We start from the raw sequence: 20,980 nt of genomic DNA, 5'->3' as shown, positions 1-20,980 counted from the left end.
ACTATAACCTATTTGAGAGACTGTCTTAAAACTTTGCCAACTTTCCCTTTCATGTCCTTTTACAATCATCTTGAATCAATGTTATATTCTGTTCTCATGTCTATTTAGTCTGAAATAATCTGGACCATTTCCTCAGTGAAATTCCTATGTTTGAGTATGAAAAGCAGAATATCAGTCAATTTGAGACTAATGTTTCCTCATGGGCATACTCAGGTTTATGCATTTAACTCAGTAATACTATAGAAATAAGGCGGCTGTGTTCTCACTGCATCCTATCAGTGCTCCCTGATGTTTCCACTACTGGTGTTAGTAACTTTCACCTCTTTAATTCAGGTGCCGTCAACCATGTTCTCCATCAGAAAGCTACTCCTCATTTTGTAACTGATAAAGATCTGAAATTGCACAATATCTAAGTGTCCTGTTTCTCTTAAAATTTTCTCCAAGTTTTAGCATCATTTGATGATTCCTGGCTGAAAAAATTATTATTTCCAAATACCGATATTCCAAATCCTGTTTCTGTTTGTTAACACTATCTATTGTAAAGATGAGCTTTAGTGGCAACCCTAAGCATTCATTCGTATTAATAATATTTTAATAATCTTACCAACAGTGATTAGGTCTCTCAATCTTCAGAAGACTGTGTCCAAAAATTTCAAAATGGTCTCAGACAAAATCAGAGGTTGTTCACTGCTCAGTATCCAGTGGTATTCTATTTGAGAGATGCGGCTTCCCCCATCTCTGCTTTCTCCTGCTGTACTCATTTTCTTCTTCAGTATTCTCAACATGTCAGAGACCCAACTGAAAGAATCTCATACAATTTCCAACCCCCCAAATAGCAGAATACAAAAATACAAAGTTAGAATGGCACAGTGCACTCCTTACATGACAGTCAAAATTATAAACTACTTCAATAACTGCCATAGCATAGTAAAGCAACATTTATGTCACCATCCCCCACGATTACCATTTTAACCAGTTTCAGCAACAGCTGCAAACTGCTAAGGGATTGCATTCACGAGAAACAAAGTACCATCTTTAGAAAATGGTTAGAATGAATGAATAAAATGGAGGCAGAAAACTAAGAACAGATTTTGTAGAATGGGGGAGACTTTGTAGGATACAGACCATATGGTCATAAATTACACTGGAAAAATATTCTAAAAGGAGGTTATGACCTTTAAATCTAGGTAAGTGTGCAATTGTTTCTTCACTAAGATACTACCATGGACCTTTTCCCTGCTATTGGCAGTATTTCAGTCTTCACATTGTCTGTCACCAGCTCTATGCCAAACTTAGCTTCTTCCATTTAGTGATCCTCTTTTCACTGGCCATTTCTCTTTGAACTTTGATCGGTGCCTCCATCCCCAGGAACACGGTATACCACATCCTAAGCAAAGGTACCCATATTTCTAGAAGTAACTCCCTGAAGGTTTACACTATAAAAATTTCCAAAGGACAATGTCCTATTCATGTTTTTCTCCTGTTTCTAGAATACATCAACACTTACACTTTCTATCTTGAAAAGCTGCAGTTAATTATCACATCTCTGGCCTTAAAGACAAAAGGAGAATGAATATGACTTCTGAAATGTGGGTTCTTTCACAAATAATGGTTTTGCTCAATGGATTTAACAAATTTTAAGTATTTTAAATTATCTTCCAAAGGTTGTGACATCATAGGATAGTTTTAAGTTCTACATAACAGGATGAATTACACAAATTCAAACTCGACCTCAATTTATCTATCTTTTACATAGACATAAATTTGTTACTCCATCTGTTATTATAAGCATTTAAATCATGTGAAGTTATCTCCACATGTGGTATCTGGTAAAAATTCAATAAATGCTGTATTTAATTGAAATACATATATGTATTCAAAACACACACACGCGCGCGCGCGCACACACACACACACACAAATTCAACAATAAAATAATGCCCAGGACTCGCTGTGTTTTGTGAGTATTCTTCCTATAAAACTGGTTTATTGACCATATCATAACAAGCACATACATGTCATTTCGCATGAACAAAATACAATGTTAAACATAGTTGGTACTCAGTAACTGGTAAATAAATTGCTGAAGGTGTTGGATTTTCACATCAATTAATTTGAACATGCATCACTGAATTAATAACTCAACATAATCCAATTAGTGAAATGTGCCATCACTAATTTTCCTAGCATTATGATTTGACAAAAGGTTATTTACTATTTTACAATTATAATTAACACTACATTGACTACCCTTAAGTTTACATGCATTGTTGAACACTTTCTATTATATCCTTATAGATAAATACCTCAAACTAAAATTGTTGGTCAAAATGTGCTGATTTTCATCTTATATATATTTTGTACTACCTTCCTGAAAGATTTTAACACATCAGGAGTTCCAAATTCTCCTCACTTTGTTAACACTTCTACCTGTTAATCTGATAGGTGAAAAGAGGCAAATAATTGTTTTGTTTCACATATTTTAAGTATTCATTTTAAATATATACAAATTTCATCATTTCATTATAATGACTGATAAGTTGAGCATACTTTCTATGCTCTTGGCCATTTGCAGTATTTTTAAGAATTGTTCATTTATGTGTTTTCCCAAATGATTTGAGTGAGCCTTTCAACACTAAATTTGTCATATGTTTTGAGGAAAATACATCCATTACTGCAATAAATTACCCAAACTTAATTTTAACTTAGCAGATTATTTATTCTTTTAATCTCATCTTTAATTCCTGCAAGGCAGACAGCATCAAGACTAAATTTGTAAAAACAATTTATTTGGACTAAAGATGGTATTCATTTGCTATGCATATTGTTGACACTATCAAGTTTTTACAAGCTGACTTAAAAGAATAGCTTTATCGTGTAGTAATGTTACTCTGATATGGTGAAACCAGTACAACTGTTCAGATGAAGTCAAAACAGGCTAAATTCATGGTCCAAGGAGGATGGATACCACCATGACCGCCGAGACCATATTGCTAAATGGGAAAAGAAGGGAGGCAAGATTTTGGAAACAAATTCCTTATACATGAAATTTGGAAGAAATAAGTTCAATTTTGAAATATAATTTATCAAGTATAACTCTTACAGCAAGAGGCTCATGTCATTTGAACCCTTCTCTGGTACTTGTTTTATACTGTTTAGGTGATGTTCATGGCGCGTGGTAGTCATTTGTATCACCCACAAATGGAATTTGGCAAAGAAGCTAAAAATTGTTTTATAAAAATGAAAATGTTGAAATAATACTCTAAATATTATTACCATGTGGCTGAGTTGATGTGATTGTTCAGGTTCCAGTTAACCTGATGCTCTGGTTTCGTGAAGGATAAATTCCAGCCCACAGGCTGCTTTTCTAAAATTTTATTGGGAGAAAGGCACAGCATACTCATTCAATTATATGGCGGCTTTCATAATACAACAGCAGAGTAGATTAGCTTCAACAAAGACCACAAGGCTTTCAGAACTGGAAATGTGTATGTGGTTCTTTACAGAAAAAGTTTGCCAATCCATGGTCTAGTTTAACACAGGTTGGGGAAATAATCCTACAGACTTGTAATTGAGCTCAAAAGTATATAAATACAAAAGACTGAAGTGGCAGACTCATCATACCTACTCTAAGTTTTCTCAGACCCAGGTGATGCAGAATGTCAGCACTATTTTGATTTTATTTTTCATATGTAAGCACAGTGTAACAAGGCCAGAGTGCCTGACAGACAAGGTCCCTGAGTTAGGGCATGTTCTCTTCCAGGTTTTCTTTCTATACTTCACCACCTCACAGATCACCATCACTACCGTCCATTCACATGGAGGGAACTCCTTTGGGTTTCCACTGCTATACCCTTCTGTCTCTTATGCCAAACAGCACAGATAGATTACAGGCGAATGACTGATAAAGACAGAGAGATAGATGATTGATAGACAAAAATGGACTGATAGATTATTTAATGATAAGACAAATTTAAATGTAAGCAGAATTGCGAGTTTGAAAACTACCAGTAACATTAGCCTTTAAGACAGCAATCAAGGTATTTCTCAGAATAGAACATTTACTGTTCCACATGGGCTTATTTCTTATATATAAAATAAATATGCTTGGTATGCCATTTCTGAATTTTTCTAAAGGCCATATAAAGACAGTAACCATGTTGCAGTGATGATATGCACTAAAAGAAGTGCAATCATGCCCCTTTCCTGCATGATTGTCATGGGAGTTTACATGTGGAAGTTACAAGAAATGTGAAAAAATATACCATCCAAATCAAATGGATAAAATTGGAAGATTAACATCATCTTCCTCAAATTCAGAAGTTGTAAGGTGCCTATATCCTATTTATATTCAATGAAAAATGGTATTTCAAGAGCTAGATCAATTCTATGTTAGAGGAACTCACTTCAAGGGTCTACAACACAGCACAATTCACAAAACATACGTCTATGTTTTGACCCAAATAATGTTTTCAATTAATTAAATAAAGTACCAGAGGTCACTACTCCCCTTTATATCTATGGACTGAAAACCTGACCTGTGGGAAAGAACACTTAGGTAAGTTAGCTACAGATACCAAGAAGAATTTCCTAGTTTTATTCATTTTTTTCTAGATTTTCACTGGCATGAATAAGTGCTTTGTGGAAAACATTTCCATCCCTTGAAGTGGTAAAAGCTGGCAATAATGTTGGGAATGAGGGTGGAGAAGAGCCCAAATTAATCACGAGGCATTTCCAATAATACCAAGGCAAACTAGAGCATAATGCTTAAAGAAATTGATGCTCTGTTTTGCATGAATGGAAAAAGATATTCATACAAAGAGATTATTCCCACACAAATACAAAACTCTTGGTAGGCAAAATGCAAAGCAAGTAGAGCTTAGAAATTATTAGTTTATAAGAACTGTGATGCTTAAAAACACAACCTATAGAAATCTCAACGTGTATACTTTTGATTAAAACAGTGAAAATCAGAGAAGATTCATATAGGATAGAGAGCTACACTATTTGGTTTGGGTACGTTAGAGTGCATGAATCAGTAAAACTAGCTAGCACATTCTCGTAAGTTGAAACTTTTCCCCATCAGGTCAGGTAAGACATACAAGTCTGGCTACTAGTAATAAAGGAGTACCTGCTACCAAACTAAGCCCCCAACGGATATCATCTGTAAACTCCAGAATGAATATAAAGACAGCTATCTACAACAATGGAGAACAACCAAAGCAAGTCAACACTGGAGGTGAGTGTACTCTTGGAGGAAAGGAATATCCCTGGTTAAGTTTCCAATGTCATGAAATTTTGCCTAAGGGCATCCTCAATAGCAGCTGGAAAGTGGGAGGAAATTCCCACAGAGTGGAAAATCAGACAGGGGAAGCCTGAATGAAATTCTGTGTATAAATTCTGCTGAAATCTTTGGTTGACCCGTAAACTGCCCATCATGTAGGCCAGACTCCAAATGGCACAAACAATGTGAAAAGAAAAGAACTGAACAGAGTGCAGGCTGCTTCCCAAAGCACATGGAGCAGGCTGCAGTGTGAATCCAGCCAGGTTAACTGCTTGCCTTAAAAATAAATAGATAAATGTATGACTACCCTTTATACTCATAGCTCTCAATGAGAAAGAGTGAGTAAGGATGGGTGATTTTGGCCCCAACACCATAAAAAACAGCACTTAAAAAGGGCTGAAGGCATTTTGGCAGGGGAGGTGAGAGGAGGAGAAGTTGTGCTACTCTTAAGTGGTAAGTGGAGACAAAGGGTAATACTCAGCACCCCACAATGCATATAGAACAGCACCCTCCCAAAACGCACACAACAAAAAGCAAAACACACACAACAATATAAACAAAATAACCCAGTTCAAAATGTCAATAGTGCTGAAACTGAGAAATATTGTTTTAGAGGAACAAAATAGAATACAGAGTTTCTACAATATATTCAAAGTTCCAGTTACAATCCAAAATAACTTGACATGCAATGAAAGAAAACTGTAACCCATACTTAAGACAAAGGGCAATAAAGCTAACCTGGAAGCAGACCTGAGGTTAAAATTCTGAAAAAGCATTATCATAATGTTGAAGAAAAATATGCTAATAGAAAATGGATAGCACATCAAATACAACATAATATTTAAAAAGAAAGAAAAATAACCAGATGCGGGGGGCATGTTGGCTCATGAGGCTGAGGCAGGAAGATTGCTTGAGCCTGGGAGTTCAAGAAGAGCTTGGGCAACAAGACTACCCCATCTCTACAAAAATAAAAACTAACAGAGTGAGATGGCACGTACCTGTAGTGCCAGCTACAGGTAGAACTACAGGAGTGGGTAGGCTAAGGTGAGGGGATCACTTGAGACCAGGAGGTCGCGGCTGCAGTGAACTATTATCATACCACTGCACTCCACCTTGTGTGACAGAGAAAGAGTCTGTCTTAAAAAAAAAAATCAATCAATCTCTGGAACTAAAAAATAAAAAAATTTACAGGATGGGCTTAAGAGCAGATTGGAAACAAGAGAACAGTGAGTTAACAAGGATGGGAACAAATAACTAGATTGTTCAAAGTGAAAAACACAAAAAATAAGATTTAAAAAGAATGTCAGGAATCCACCGAACAATATTAATAGGTCTAATACATATACATATGTAAAAATTGGAGTCCTGGGGAAAGAGCCTGAAAAGCTATATTTTAAATGGCTAAAATTCCCCCAAATTTAACATAAAACATGTACAGACTCAAGAAGCTCAACCAACCAAGAAATATAAAAAAAACACATACACACACACTGAGTCATATCATAATCAAAACTGTCTCAATACTTAGGAATATCTTAGGAGTCAGAGAAAAATGGCACGTTTACATAAAGAGAAAAATTACATAAAAATAAAGATTTAAATATCAATGGAGTCCAGAAAACAGTGGATTATCTTTGAAGCGCTAAAATAAAAACCCCACTAATTCTGTATTTAGTACATATTTCAATGAAGAGAACTTAAAAAAAAGACACAGTTGAATAAAAAATAATCACCATATACTAAAAGAAAAATTATTATTATCAGCAGTCCTGCTATACCAGAAGTGCTAAAGAAAAGTTCTTCAGGTAGATGGAAAGAAACTTGGATCTTCAGGAAAGAATGAACCAAATTTACATAAATGTAAGTGATTTGAAAAAAACGTTGGAATAAAGGTAAAATTCTGACTGACAGGAGGCTGACACCATCCTAGCCAACATGGTGGAAACACATCTCTACTAAAATACAAAAGAGAGGAAAAAAAAACCAAAAAAAAACCACGGGCACGGTGGTGCATGCCTGTAGTCCCAGCTACTCCAGAGGCTGAGGCAGGGGAATGGCTCGAACCTGGGAGGCAGAGGTCACAGTGAGCCGAGATCACGCCACTGCACTCTAGCCTGGTGATAACAGTGAGACTCTGTCTCAAAAATAAAAAAAAAATTCTGACTGAGAATCCAGATTTGAAACTAGTCATTCAGATTTCTCAAGCAGTGTCAAACAAAAGTAGTAGCAACTGACAAAGCAACTAGCCCTTTACTGCCATTGCTAAGACCTTATTTCCCTTGCATTCCCAATAAACCTGAAGATGCACTCAAAGTATCATCATCAGTGGTGACCCTCTTCCTTCTCTGCAGGGGTAAGAAGGGTCAGCAAAGAGGGAGCTGTGGCAAAGTGAGAATTACACAACATTCACATAGAACAGACACAGGAAAGCCCAAGAAAGAAAACCTTTTCTAATTTCCCAAATTCAGACATTTTTATGGTCCTTTCCTATCATTCATTTTAAAATAAATCACTATATTCTTAAAGAGTTCAAACATACATCTCTATACCTTATTAAGAAATGACTACATTTTATGTTCTTTTCAACATCGTCAAATATGGTAGATTCCCAAATTATACAAATATAGCAACAGGATATAGTAATATTAAATACATTAAATATAACATAGCAACATGTTACATATTATATCAAAAAGAATATAATACTGCGTGGCTATCAGAAAATCACATTTGCTATTATTTCTATATTCTCTAATTCATGACCCCTCACCCATTCCATCACAAATTTTATTCAACAAACTTTAACAAAACTCTTTGACATTTTATCAAAGGGCAATAGAAAGAAAAGATCCCTGTCAAGTAGGAGCTCATTATATTTATTTTGGGAAAATAACACATAATACAAAACATAAAGTGTGTTGTTAACAATATAAACACATTGCGAGAGCTTCAAGTGGGGAGCCTAGGAAACAGGTCTACATGCAGCTATTTACATTAAGGCATATTGATCAATCCTAGGATACTTCATGTCTGCCTTCCATGAATCAATGGTCTCAGTGCAAATGTACCATCTTAGCATGAATCTATTCAGATGTTCTCTCCAAACCTGCACTTCACTGTGATATTGGGTGACTGTGGGTAGGAATCCCATATATCCCTGAAGAGAACCATGAATCCACAAGATGGTTTAACAAGGCTTTGGTGGATATACTACTACTTCAAATTGAACAAACAGCAATACCTTTTCCAAAGTTTATAATGGCAGAAAAAGCGTCAAACTCATTCACAACAGCTGGTAAGAAGCCAGAAAGAAAGACTATATGCCTAATGTCTCAATATCCTTCTAGAAATCAACACTTTCTAACAACTTGGTTAGCTCCTTACTGATAAAGCATTTCTCTACAGGTTTTCACCTCCTCAGAATCTCCACTACTGTGCCTTGTGGACTTCCCGAACTTAGGAGTAGTGTGAAAGGTTCACAAACACTTTCTTCTTGTTTTCCTTATTGTCTCTCTCGGTCTCTTATTAAAACACATATGCTGTTCCCATCTGTTATTAATAGTAGACATTTCTTAAACAATCCTTGAATTCCAATAGTAAACAAATGAATTGGATCACAGAAATAAGTATTACTGTACAATAACATAAATACTGTCATTACAGAAACACTGAGTGGTCACCCTGAAGTCAGCTACATAGATTGTATTTATTCACTCGTGATTAAAAGTCATTAGACACTGACTATATTCTACCATTCTATCATTGGCCTGTCTACAGCCATTCTTCATGAAACCTTTTAAATAGAGCAGTATGTAATATGGAGAAAATGAATCCTACTTAAGAACTGACAACACACACAAAGAGCACTACTATGAAATATGTTGACTTTTCCCAGATTACAAAGTCCATCATGCATATGGCTTCCTCTTTGACTGTTTTCATTTCAGAAAACAGTGAAAAAGAGGACATTAATGGCACAGGCCATACAAGCAGGAAAGAAAGCAGGAGCTATATTCTATTACTCCACAACTATCAACGGGGATTTATAACCAACCCCCAAAAGACTTTCGCCACAGAAAGTCTAATATAGCAGATGCTGAGTTCATTAATAGTAGGATGTATACTTAATACAATTCAACTCAACATAGTCTACAGAATCTATGATTTCCTCAGACATGCCATTAACAGTCTCAAAAAGGTGTGGAGCAACTACCTCATACTGCATCTCTATAAATTCTTGTTTTACTCACACGTCAGGTGACGGGCTCATTCATCAGAATTTCACTCATCCATTTTAGACAACCCATTATTAAATTAAGTATCTGCTACATGCAAGGCTCTGTCAGGTCAAAGAAAGCTAAGTATTAAGAGGAAAATGTCCCTGTCAATAGGAGCTCATTATTTATAGTCTGTTAGACACAAAATGAACGAATAAAACGAAATTTGGTAAGTGAAAAGAGACATAAATTACTTTGGACAAACAATTTTCTACAGACCCATACCTAACCCATTAGTTACAGAATGACACTGTACAAGGATCCTGTCAGTACCTTCTTCAGATTACGCTGGAAAAGAACATCCTCCATAGTCGTACTTTCTCCCTGACATTAGTGATGGGTTTTTTTTTGGTTTCTGTTTTTTTTCTTTTTTTGAGATGGAGTTTTTCTCTTGTTGCCCAGGCTCGAGGGCAGTGGCATGATAGCTCACTGCAACCTCCGCCTCCCAGTTTCAAGGGATTGTCTTGCCTCAGCCTCTTGAATAGCTGGGATTACAGGTGCCCGCCACCCTGCTCACCTAATTTTTGTATTTTTAGTAAAGATGTTGTTTCACCACGTTGGCCAGGATGGTCTCAAACTCCTGCCCTCAGGTGATCTGCCCACCTTGGCCTCCCTAAGTGTGGGGATTACAGGGGTGAGCCACTGTGCCCGGCTTTGACTTTGGTGATGTTACTGTACTTTAAGTGTAGATTCAACACACCTTGCCTTTACCCTACAACTTTCTTTAAAAATTCTACCTTCCATACATACTATCTTGCTTACTCCCTTGATTCCTAGCACCATCCTTTTTTCATTCCTTTTCCTCTTACCCATCATCAGGTTGTTACTTTTTCTTTCAGCTGACCCCTTCATCCATTCCTTTCCTCAACAATCTTTGCTAAATGTCTGACACAGGCCAGAGTATCTGAAATGCAATCCTGCCTTAATGAATACTCTACCTTGGCAAATGAATACAAGTACAGATAGCGACACTACAAGTGGAAACTCCAATGGTAAAGCTACATTAAGGATTGCTGTTAGAAGACTGAAAGGATGTAATGAAAACATCAAGTATCTTGTACATACGTGGAATGATGAAGAGGATCTAAAATCCTGAAACTGGATTCACACATTCATTGATGAAAGCAACTCACAGATATCAGCATCTGTCTGTGCTGGGCTAACAGTGGTAACCTAATTATAGTAGAGACCATTAACTCAAAGGTTATTCTTTGACATGGCCTTTTCAATAATAACAGCACTACAATCAATGATATTCAATTTCCAGATTGAACTGTGTCTTTCATGGCATGAAAAAGCCACTGCCACCTCATTAATCTTTAATCTCATTCTTCATGTATCTTCAGGAACACTATAACCCTTTGGTTTTGACCTAGTGACTCCAGCCACAACCTCCTTTAACGCGTCTTCCTCATTTTCTCAATATCTAAATGCTAGAGCATCCAAAGCATGGTCTCAGACATGTCCTACTCCCAAATACATTCTATCTCTAGATCTCATTCTTTCCCATAGCCATTAAGTATTCTCTCTCCAAATTCCCCTCAGCTCAAGTTTCCTACTTAAACATAAAAATCTTAATCTGTGACTTTAATAAGGATCTAAAACTTGCAAAATGGATTTTTTTAAAAAACCAACCCTCCCTAGCAGTCATTGAGGTCTAAATGGTAAGAATTCTTGATTCAGTCCTCCTCTCACCTCATATGTAATCATTCAATACTTTATCAAGTAGAACTGGCAAGGATTTCAAAAGACACCGCCAAATCCCAGGACTTTGTAACAGCAGTGAACCTCAACAAATGTAAGGAAGAATAAAAGACTACAATCTTCTCCTTGTCTTTCCTTGGCCTATGTTTCTCTGCTCCCACTGGAAGACCTCTCTGTCTTTTCATATAGATCACCACACCTTATTCTTTCTTTCAGATTTTTCAGTTGATAAAACACACTGCTGGACTGTTCTGACAGGCCATGATATACAAACTCTTTCTTACAGTACAAGACACTAAATAATGCATATAAGCAAGAACACAGTTTTTTAAAATCATCACTGATTCAGGTAAAAGTCATCTGTGAGTACTAAAACTACTATGTGAAAGTTGAATGAAAAATGAAATATCAGTTCAGTTACAAATTAATTACAAAGGACTGTTAACTGAAGTAGAAAACTCCAGTGGACACCAACTGAACCAAGAGACCAAAGTGGTTCAAAGTGGACAAAGTGACATTTGTCACCTGATATGATTCACTGAAGAACACTGAAAATACTTAAGTATTTATGCCCAGAATGAGTATCTTAAAACTTTTCATGACGAAACACAAAATTCAAAATCTGAGGTACCTCCTTAAAAACTATTAACTATTACTTTTTAAGAACACTGATGTGATCAAAGTCTGGCAAGCTGTTTCAGATTAAACAAGTCTAAAGAGACATGACACCTGAATGCAACAACAGGTCCTTTTCGGGATACTGTAGAAGGGGAAAAACTGCTATAAAGAACATCTCTGGAAAAAATGAGTAAAATGTGAATATGGACTGTATACTGTTATACCTTCATACTAGTAAGACATTTCATGAATTACCAAAGTCAATATAAGATGCTCAGGCTCTTAGAAAGTAAATGCTGAAGTGTTTTGGGTTAAAGGAAGATAATGTCGGCAACTCACTCACAAATAGTTCATAAAATGATAATGCTATGTATAAACATGTGGAGGGAGGAGAGAGCCAGAAGAATTATTAGGAGAAAACACAACAACTCAGAATAAAAAGCCAATCTGGGTGAAGTGTACATCAGGTTGCTCCATGTGATTCTTGTAACTCTGAATCTAAAATTATTTCAACAAGACAAAGTCAGGAAAATGCTGGTATATGGTATGCATAGGGAGTTTATGAACCTCCAAGAAGCACTGAATTTAGAAAATACTAACAATTTCTAGCTTGGGTAAATGAGATTTGCGGGGGGAGCAGAGAAAAAATGGAGTACTACCTTATCTTACAAATTATGCCTCACTATTTGCTTCTCCTTTACCCATGGCCATTAACTTTTAAAATTAGACTTACATCAAAATACCATTTTCACCTATTAGATTAGCTAAAAACTTAAATAAGTCTTTTCTTTTGAGATCGAGTTTCGCTCTTGTTGCCCAGGATGGAGTGCAATGGCATAATCTCAGCTCACTGCAACCTGTAACTCCTGGGTTTAAGTGATTCTCCTGCTTCAGCCTCCCAAGTAGCTGGGATTACAGGCATACACCACCACGCCCAGTTAATTTTTTTGTATATAGAGGAGATGGGGTTTCACCATATTGGTCAGGATGGTCTGGAACTCCCGATCTCAGGTGACCCAGCCTCCTTCGCCTCCCAAAGCATTGGGATTATAGGCGTGAGGTACTGCGCCCAGCCTAAGGAATTCTTAATACCCATTGTACACAAGTTTTTATGAAAATTGTCATTTCCATTATAACACTGCTCTGTGATAGCAGAGGACACCACTTTTAAGAGCAGTTTCATAGCATCTAACTGAAACAAAAGTGATGACCCAACAATGTAACACCTAGACAGCTATCCTGTACAAGTAGTATACTTTAATGCAACATTATATGTGTCAACAAAACAAATAAACAAAAAATTAACCTGCTTTCCCAAAACAGAGAAATGGATTCACCCACTGTAATACATACTTTACATCAAATAAAAAATCTGTGGGTAAGCTATATTTGATTTGGAAACATGTCCATGCTATATTAAAGAAACTTGAAATTTACAAAATAACATCATAATAATCACATATTTGGAAATGAATTCCACGTAAAGTTATATAAGTTTAGAAAAGTTACTAATAACTATACTACAAATGGCTAACTCTTATCAAATCTAGGAAGTAGGATTGGAAGATGGTAGATAAACAGCTTGCTTTATATTACTGAGTGACTTACTCATTCTTGATGGCCCTGTTTCAATAAACTTGGTGCCAAGCCTAAGCGAAAAGGAGATATGAAAGAATAAAAACACAAAACCCTCAGCCTGGCTTTAAGAGCCAAGAATTCAAAGGCTTAAAGTAGACTCTGCCCCATGTTTTAATTTAACTTCATATGTTGAGTATTCAGAAAAATGACATGGGATAGAATACATTTTCCTGCTTCTGCTTTACATGTGTATCCACATTACCCAGGATCAAAATAAACTTCTGCTATAAGCCAGAGGTTAGAAAACTGCATCCCATGGACCAAATCTGGTCTAACAAGTTTTTGTAAATAAGTTTTTCTAAAACACAGCCATATCCATTTGTTTATGAATTGGTTATAGTTGATTTCACATTATAATGGCGATTTTGAGTAGTTGCAACAGTATGGGGATTATACAGTCTGCTCTTTTTTTCACAAAGTTTGCTGACCTCTGTATATTGTTATACAGACTATAAAACTTTGTATCGTGTTTCATATAATGTAAAGGTGTCTGATTAGGACACTGATCTTCTTACATCCAGAACAGCATTATGAACTTGAAAAATATTAACACAAGAAATATTATGGTAAGTTAGCTTTGGAAGTACAAAAGCATCTTCTGTGCAAGTAAAATACATGAGTATTGCAAAAAGGAACTCAAGTTCTACCTCAAGATCTAGCTGGCAATGAACAAAATAATATAGTACGGTTTTGGCATACTTGTACTTTGGCATACAAAATAATATAATATGATTTTGGTGTACAATGATGGCTGTACACATGAGATTTTTAAACCGTTAAATCTTCTGTTGGTAGGATTAACTGACATCAATGGGATTGATTATATAGTCTTAAAATTCTAGCAATTGTTTGTTATTTCTTACTCTGGTCTAGAGAGGTAATATTATTGGATGCCTCCCTTGTATAAACCTGTTGAGACAGGTTTGGCAATACAGTGAGCAGTTCCCCAATGGATAGCACAGCGTATGTTACAGAGGTAGACAATTACAACACCAAATAAACACTATTTACCTTAAGCCCACTTAGGTTAAGCAGAAGCAAAGGAAAACCACGGTAATGTGGATAAAAAGAAAATCTCTTTGGTACAGTGAGATTTTTATTCCAACCCCAAACAATACTGGTAATACCAAGAAAATGATTGTACCACGTTCTAAAAGATGGTATCACAATGGCTCAAAATGGCAGTGTAAGGATCTCCCTCTCCATTACACTCCCAGTTGTTATGTCATCCAAGTTTGTGTACTTGGTAAGAGGTGAACTACAGTCAATCTCACATCTTGATCGAGAATGAGATATACTAGGTCTAACAAAAAGGATACTATGGAAGATCTAGTCCAGATAATGTTTAAAATCTCATTTAAGACTTGTCCAAAAACTGTGGGCTCCTGATTCAAATGAGGAAAAAAGTATCTTACAAATGCGGGGGGGGGGAATCACTGGCACACCAAGGCCCTCTGCTTCTGAGAAAGACTTGCTATCATCTGGACAATGATTAACGTGTCCATGGGGTTGAATTAATTATACTACCATATACAAACCTTACTTCCATTCATAAAGTAAAATATAAATTTAAAAAACACAATGAAATACAATGAGTTAATATACAAAAACAGAGGGAAACATGAAATATGAGAGCACAGAGAAGTACATAACAACATTCCAGGCAATTACTTGCCAAAAAGCAGGTCACTTCTATTCCTGGACGTACTTTTAAAAGTTGTGCCCCTTGAGAAGCAAAGATGCAAGAAGATCCCATAAAGAAGCAATAACAACAGCATTGGGGTGATGCTGTAGATAGAACCATTTGTCTATAATCCTATTATCCACATGGTCACCACCTGAGAGTACAAAAGAAGAGATTGCAAATGCAAAGAAACAACAAGTTATGACACAGCCATGTCTAGTGAAAAAAAATATCATCTTCAAGTCAAGTAATGCTCTATAAAACTAAACTCCTACAATCTGATGTGGAATAATCCAAACCCTCCAAATCCAGGTATATTTACTGTATGCAAATGACAAAGCTGCCATTTTCCTTCCTTCCTCTGGACACTTTTTTCTTGTGATTTAAATACCTAACGCCTATTCCAAATTATTTTCATCCGAACCAACCACCTATTCATTCTCTGAACCAGCATTTCCTGTGTAGTTTCTTTATTCTGATTTATACACCAGTTGAGGGGTTAAGAATTTTTTTAAAATACAGAATATAAGGAAATATGAATGAGATACTCCATGTATTCCACAGTACTGTATTAAGATCTTTCAATAAACCAACTCCCATTATCCACACATCAATTCTCCTTGCTTTCCTGTATGCTTCTTGTGCAATTTCTAGTGGTACCAACATCAAGAAAATGCCTGATTTTGTCAAATGTTGCTTATTAGCAAGTTTACAATACAGTCTTTAATTAAAATATCAACTCAATCACATAACCACAAAATAGGTTTTCTGAAAAATTTAATTTCAAATAACTCAAGAATCTAATATATCATCAACATAGCAAAGAGAACAGTTTCAAAATCAGAATATAGTTCTTAATGATTTTACCTGCAAGAAAGGTCTTTGTCCTCCTTGATTATGAAAGATGCTTGTAAAAAAAAAACAGGAATGTTGGAAAATATTTGCAGATTTCTCATTCACTCATCAAATAAAAGGGTAAGACACTACCTTAGCCACTTCAATGCTGAAATACCTCTTAACTCCTATTGGCACGCCTTACCTACTCACTGATGATATCCTAAATCATGCATTTGAAACTACAACTAAACCTGATGCTCTACTCTCATTATAACCCATAATATTTACAGCAAATTCTGATTCCCAAGGACTCATCTTTTAATAGCTCATCCGTTTTCCTTATACTCCCACTAGCTGTCAGATTCCCTTATCTCCCTCTAGCTGATGAATTTATTCCAAAGCATTTATTCAGCAAAATTTACTGAGATAATATAACATTTACTGAGTATATGGATAAAAAGTTAAAGTCTCAGTCCAGATAACATCACATACTATGTTGAGAGCAGGTAAGCGTACTAAATCAAAACCTGCATATACTGCATGTCAAAACTGCAACAAAATTTAAGAGCCCTTTTATCTCTTATTTCACCTGATAATCATTCCACAAATTCACAACCTTGTGTTTTATGGAATTCATGTGTGGTTTTGGATTTTAAAATATTACAAATTAGATTCCTATCAAACTGGTCAAATATAAACAGACCAGGGTTACTGATTCTTACCAGCACTTTTGAAGAATGAAGTCTACAAAAACAGTAAACAAGCACAATCATTTGGATTGATATGCAAATTTCAGTCAGTGAAGAAGTTCTCACTTCTTTAACTGGTACCACCTCAGCTATAACTGTGAAAAATATGGGAAAATTGTGACATATGACCAGTTAATGTACAGAAGGTAAAGTTCTCTCATTCCTGAACCTCCAAAAGTCCCCAAATTATTAAAATGTTGAAAGATCATTGATTAAAATAATTTGTGAACTCACTGTGGTTTCTGCTTATTTACTACCATGTTAAGAATGCAAAAACAAATCTTTTATAATTTTCTAATAAATTTGCCCATGAAAATACACCATCATCTTTCAAATGTCCATCTTTCTCATCAACTTTACATATATGACTCTATTATTTCATCAGCCCATTGTCATAGCCATCAAATTCCTGCACCATCGCCTTGTGAATCAACCTATTAAGCCACTCCAAAACCATCAAACATGCAGCTACCACACCCACGCAATGTATCCATATCTTGATCCCTACATTTATTGAAGATTCTAGCTAACCATACTTGTATTCATCAATCTGAAGATTTATGTATATACCATTCCATTTTCAATCCATGCCAATTCTAACACCTAGGCATATAACCATCTGCACCTTCACTAAAGGATTCCACTGTTGCAGATATCCATATTTACAACCAATGGTTTTTAAAACTTGCATTCTCCGTTCTTGCATCCAGCCATCTGCTCATATTCTACCTTCCATCCATTTCTTATTTAATACACCCAATTTTGCATGCATCCATTATTGTATCTGAAATTGTATTAGAAGATTATTTTATTTGTCCTTCTGGGCTTTAGTCTAAATCACCAGTCCCACATAATTTCATCCACTAGTTATTAAATCCACATAATCAGATAATAGAAAGAAAATTTCACTAAGATCGGGAACAATGGCTCACGCCTGTAATCCCAGCACTCTGGGAGGCTGAGGTGGGTGGATCGTCTGAGGTCAGGAGCTTGAGACTCACCTGGCCAATCCTATCTCAACTGAAAAACAAAAATTAGCTAGACATGGTGGTGCACGCATCTAATCCTATACTCGGGAGACTGAGGCAGGAGAATCACTTAAACTTGGGAGGCGGAAGAGAGGCCTGGCCTACTCCTCAGGAGTTTACCATCTTGACCAAATACTTCAGGAGCTACCTCAAGTCCTTCTGAAGAAAGTAACAGGAAGAGAAGAGACTGGGATATATTTAGAACTGATGCTCCTCTCACAGAGAAAGCTTCTTCACTCACTATTCCAAATATTTTAAAATACTATCTTCATATACAAGGAACTTTATCAAGAACGTCTGTTCTTCCTAAGATATTGCAAAATCCCTTTCATTGTTTTACTTATAACTTATTCCACAATGAAGAACCATGTATTCCACAACTCATTAGCTCATGCATCATCCCATTATGACAAAGTTCTGTTGAAACCCCAGTACAATTTCAGTTACCAGCCAGGGCATCATAAACAAACATGGTTGTTACAGGGATGCCAACACTATATTGCTATTTTTACTTCCTATAGCCTACCTCTCCCCTATTCATAAATCATATCCAGGAAATTATCTCATAGTGGTATACAAACATCCATCAATCCTTCTTACTGCTATATGTCGTTAGGAGATGCATTATGGATTTGCACAGATGATAGACATTTACAAAATATCAAATTCCTACGCAAATGTTTTATATTTTATGCAATGAGCAGCAACATTGGATTTTCCCTATGTGTTCCTGAAAAAATGCTGTCAAACTTCTGAACCTTTGCTAATCTAATAGTACAGAAATTAATTATATCTTAGTTGTATTTTTCAACTGTCATTATTCTTATAAGCAAATCTAAGAATCACTTTATACGGTTAACAACACTGAACTATGTGTTCATGTCACTATTCCTATGAACTGGTAGTTTCCCCCCCCCAAATGTGGGAAACTTGACTGCATAATTTCTGGTAGTTGGGGACTGCATTCTATTAACTGGTATTTTTAATTATATATCTTAAACATACCAAAGGTTTTAGTCTTCTTAAGTGATGTCACAACTTTTTCAACTTTGTCATTTCATTCTTACTTTACTTGTTACATTAATAAAACTATCAGTCTTTGTGTTTCTTCTTGCTTCTACAATTTTATCATCAGTAATACCATCAAAATTAGACATATTCGTTTTCTGAATTTCTGTAATTCTGTAATGTCTGTAGTAATTAATTTTAAATTCTTCATGCTGTTACAGACCATGAGAGATGAATATAGTTCCTTATCCATTTGGGTAACAATTTCCCCCATGATCGCAGATAACTTTATTACACTTTCTATTTCTCATGTAATTGGATCAACTTACAGGTCTTCTGTTCCAGGACATTAGAAGTCTGTGATACCTAATCAAGTCACCTTCTCAATTCCCAATCTTTACAAAGTCTTCCTATTTTTTGCTCACAACAAGTGACAATCAAAATGTCTAGCTGTAGATCAAATTATAAATTGACTAATATAGAATGAACAAAATATTTCTGTACCATCTAGGTTGTCCCTGTGGAACTAGAACGCCCCGGAATATGTATACACTCCCACAAATAAGTATATTGAACACAAAAAACAAGACATTTATTTAAGACCCTGGGCTATCATCAGCTTCTTCAATAATACTTCAATCTCTCATGTTAAAGTGAAAGTGTGGCTTTAAAGATTACCAGACAAATAAACAACAGACATGGCACACAGAGGAGAAAAAAACATAGAAATGGCATTGTTATTACTCACCTCAAAAATGATTATCAATGAATACTACTACGAACATGCTTGCAGATTTCTTAGTTGCTCACTGTTCGTGCATGTTATATAGTCACTACCTCATGAAAACTGAGAAGTGATACACAGTTCCAGCTCAGAATCTTTACCCTTTACACACACACACACACACACGCACACGCACACACACACACACACACACAGTGCAGATGGGTAAAAGATGAAAGGAAAACACTTTTTAACAATTTTTAGTTAAAACTAAAATAGTTTTAGTGCCAAGCAACCAGTTATTGCAAAGTATTTTTAGTAGAGATGCGGTTTCTCCATGTTGGTCATGTAGAGAAATTAATTATATCTTAGTACAGAAATTAATTATATCTTAGTTGTATTTTCAATTGTCATGATTCTTATCAGCAAATCTAAGAACCCTTTTACATGGCTAAGTACTTTATGTATATTGGTATATACTTGGTATGTGTAAGATATATAATTATAGATAACTTGGTGATTTTTTATGTTTTCGCTTCAAAAATGGTTGTAAATATTTTTAAATTTTCCAATTTTCATGAATGTGTTATTTTTGGCATTTTTATTTGAAGGCTGCATTCCTTCGACATGTACCATCTCATTATCTTTTTAAATATTTGTAATTAACGTAACAGTCAATATTATTTGAATTTTTAAACTTAATGCCTTAGCTGTATATTTAGTTTATATACCTTTTTTTATGGCTTTTTAAGCCCCCTATGAGTTTTATTAATGTAACATTAAGTGCAGTAAAAATAAAATGACAAATATGAAAAAGTTGTGACATCACAAAAGACGACTGAAATCTTTGGTATGTGTAAGATACATAATTAAAGATAACGTGATGTTTTACATTTTAACTTAAAAATGGCTGTAATTATTTTTAAATTTTCCAATTTTCATGAATGTGTTATTTTTGGCATTTTTAAGGCTGAATTCCTTTGACATGTACCACCTCATTATCTTTTTAAATATTTGTAATTAACAATTGATTTTAATTGATTTTTAAAATTTAATGCTTTAGCTGTACGTTCAGTCTATATATCTTTGTTTACGGCTTTTTAAGCCCCCTATGAAATAAGAGATTAAACAACCATGATCTAAGGGAACTGCAATTAACAGTTCAATTGCCAAGTGTACTTTCTACTTTCATATAACCTAGAAGTACTTACTAATGTACTTTATCAAGATAATTAAAATGACAAATTGCTAAACAAAGTCCTAATTTTAGAAATTCAGTGAAAGACTTCTAAAGACATACAAAAAACGTTTTCACATATCAATTAGGTAAGCTGAATAAGTGATCCAAATCACTCAATTAACAAATACTTAAAAAATGTCTAGTATTTAAAAAATACTTAAAAAAAAAACTGCACTAGCTATATCCCCA

General features: G+C 35.3%; 1 long non-coding RNA gene across 1 annotated transcript in view; it reads right to left on the bottom strand.

Moving 5' to 3' along the window:
• LOC108293715 overlaps window positions 1-20,980 on the bottom strand; it is a 28,106-nt gene that overhangs the window by 2,627 nt on the left and 4,499 nt on the right. Inside the window, exons 5-8 of the long non-coding RNA XR_005197798.1 lie at window positions 16,765-16,886; window positions 16,073-16,112; window positions 15,230-15,359; window positions 605-5,560 (exon numbers count right to left, since the gene is read on the bottom strand). This is a non-coding gene — a long non-coding RNA (uncharacterized LOC108293715). The remainder of the gene's footprint in view (window positions 1-604; window positions 5,561-15,229; window positions 15,360-16,072; window positions 16,113-16,764; window positions 16,887-20,980) is intronic.

This window comes from Cebus imitator, unplaced genomic scaffold (assembly GCF_001604975.1).
Source record: "Cebus imitator isolate Cc_AM_T3 unplaced genomic scaffold, Cebus_imitator-1.0 Scaffold544, whole genome shotgun sequence".
NCBI lineage: Eukaryota > Metazoa > Chordata > Mammalia > Primates > Cebidae > Cebus > Cebus imitator.
The sequence above is the reverse complement of the archived record's forward strand: the minus strand, read 5'-3'. Positions and strand labels throughout refer to the sequence as shown.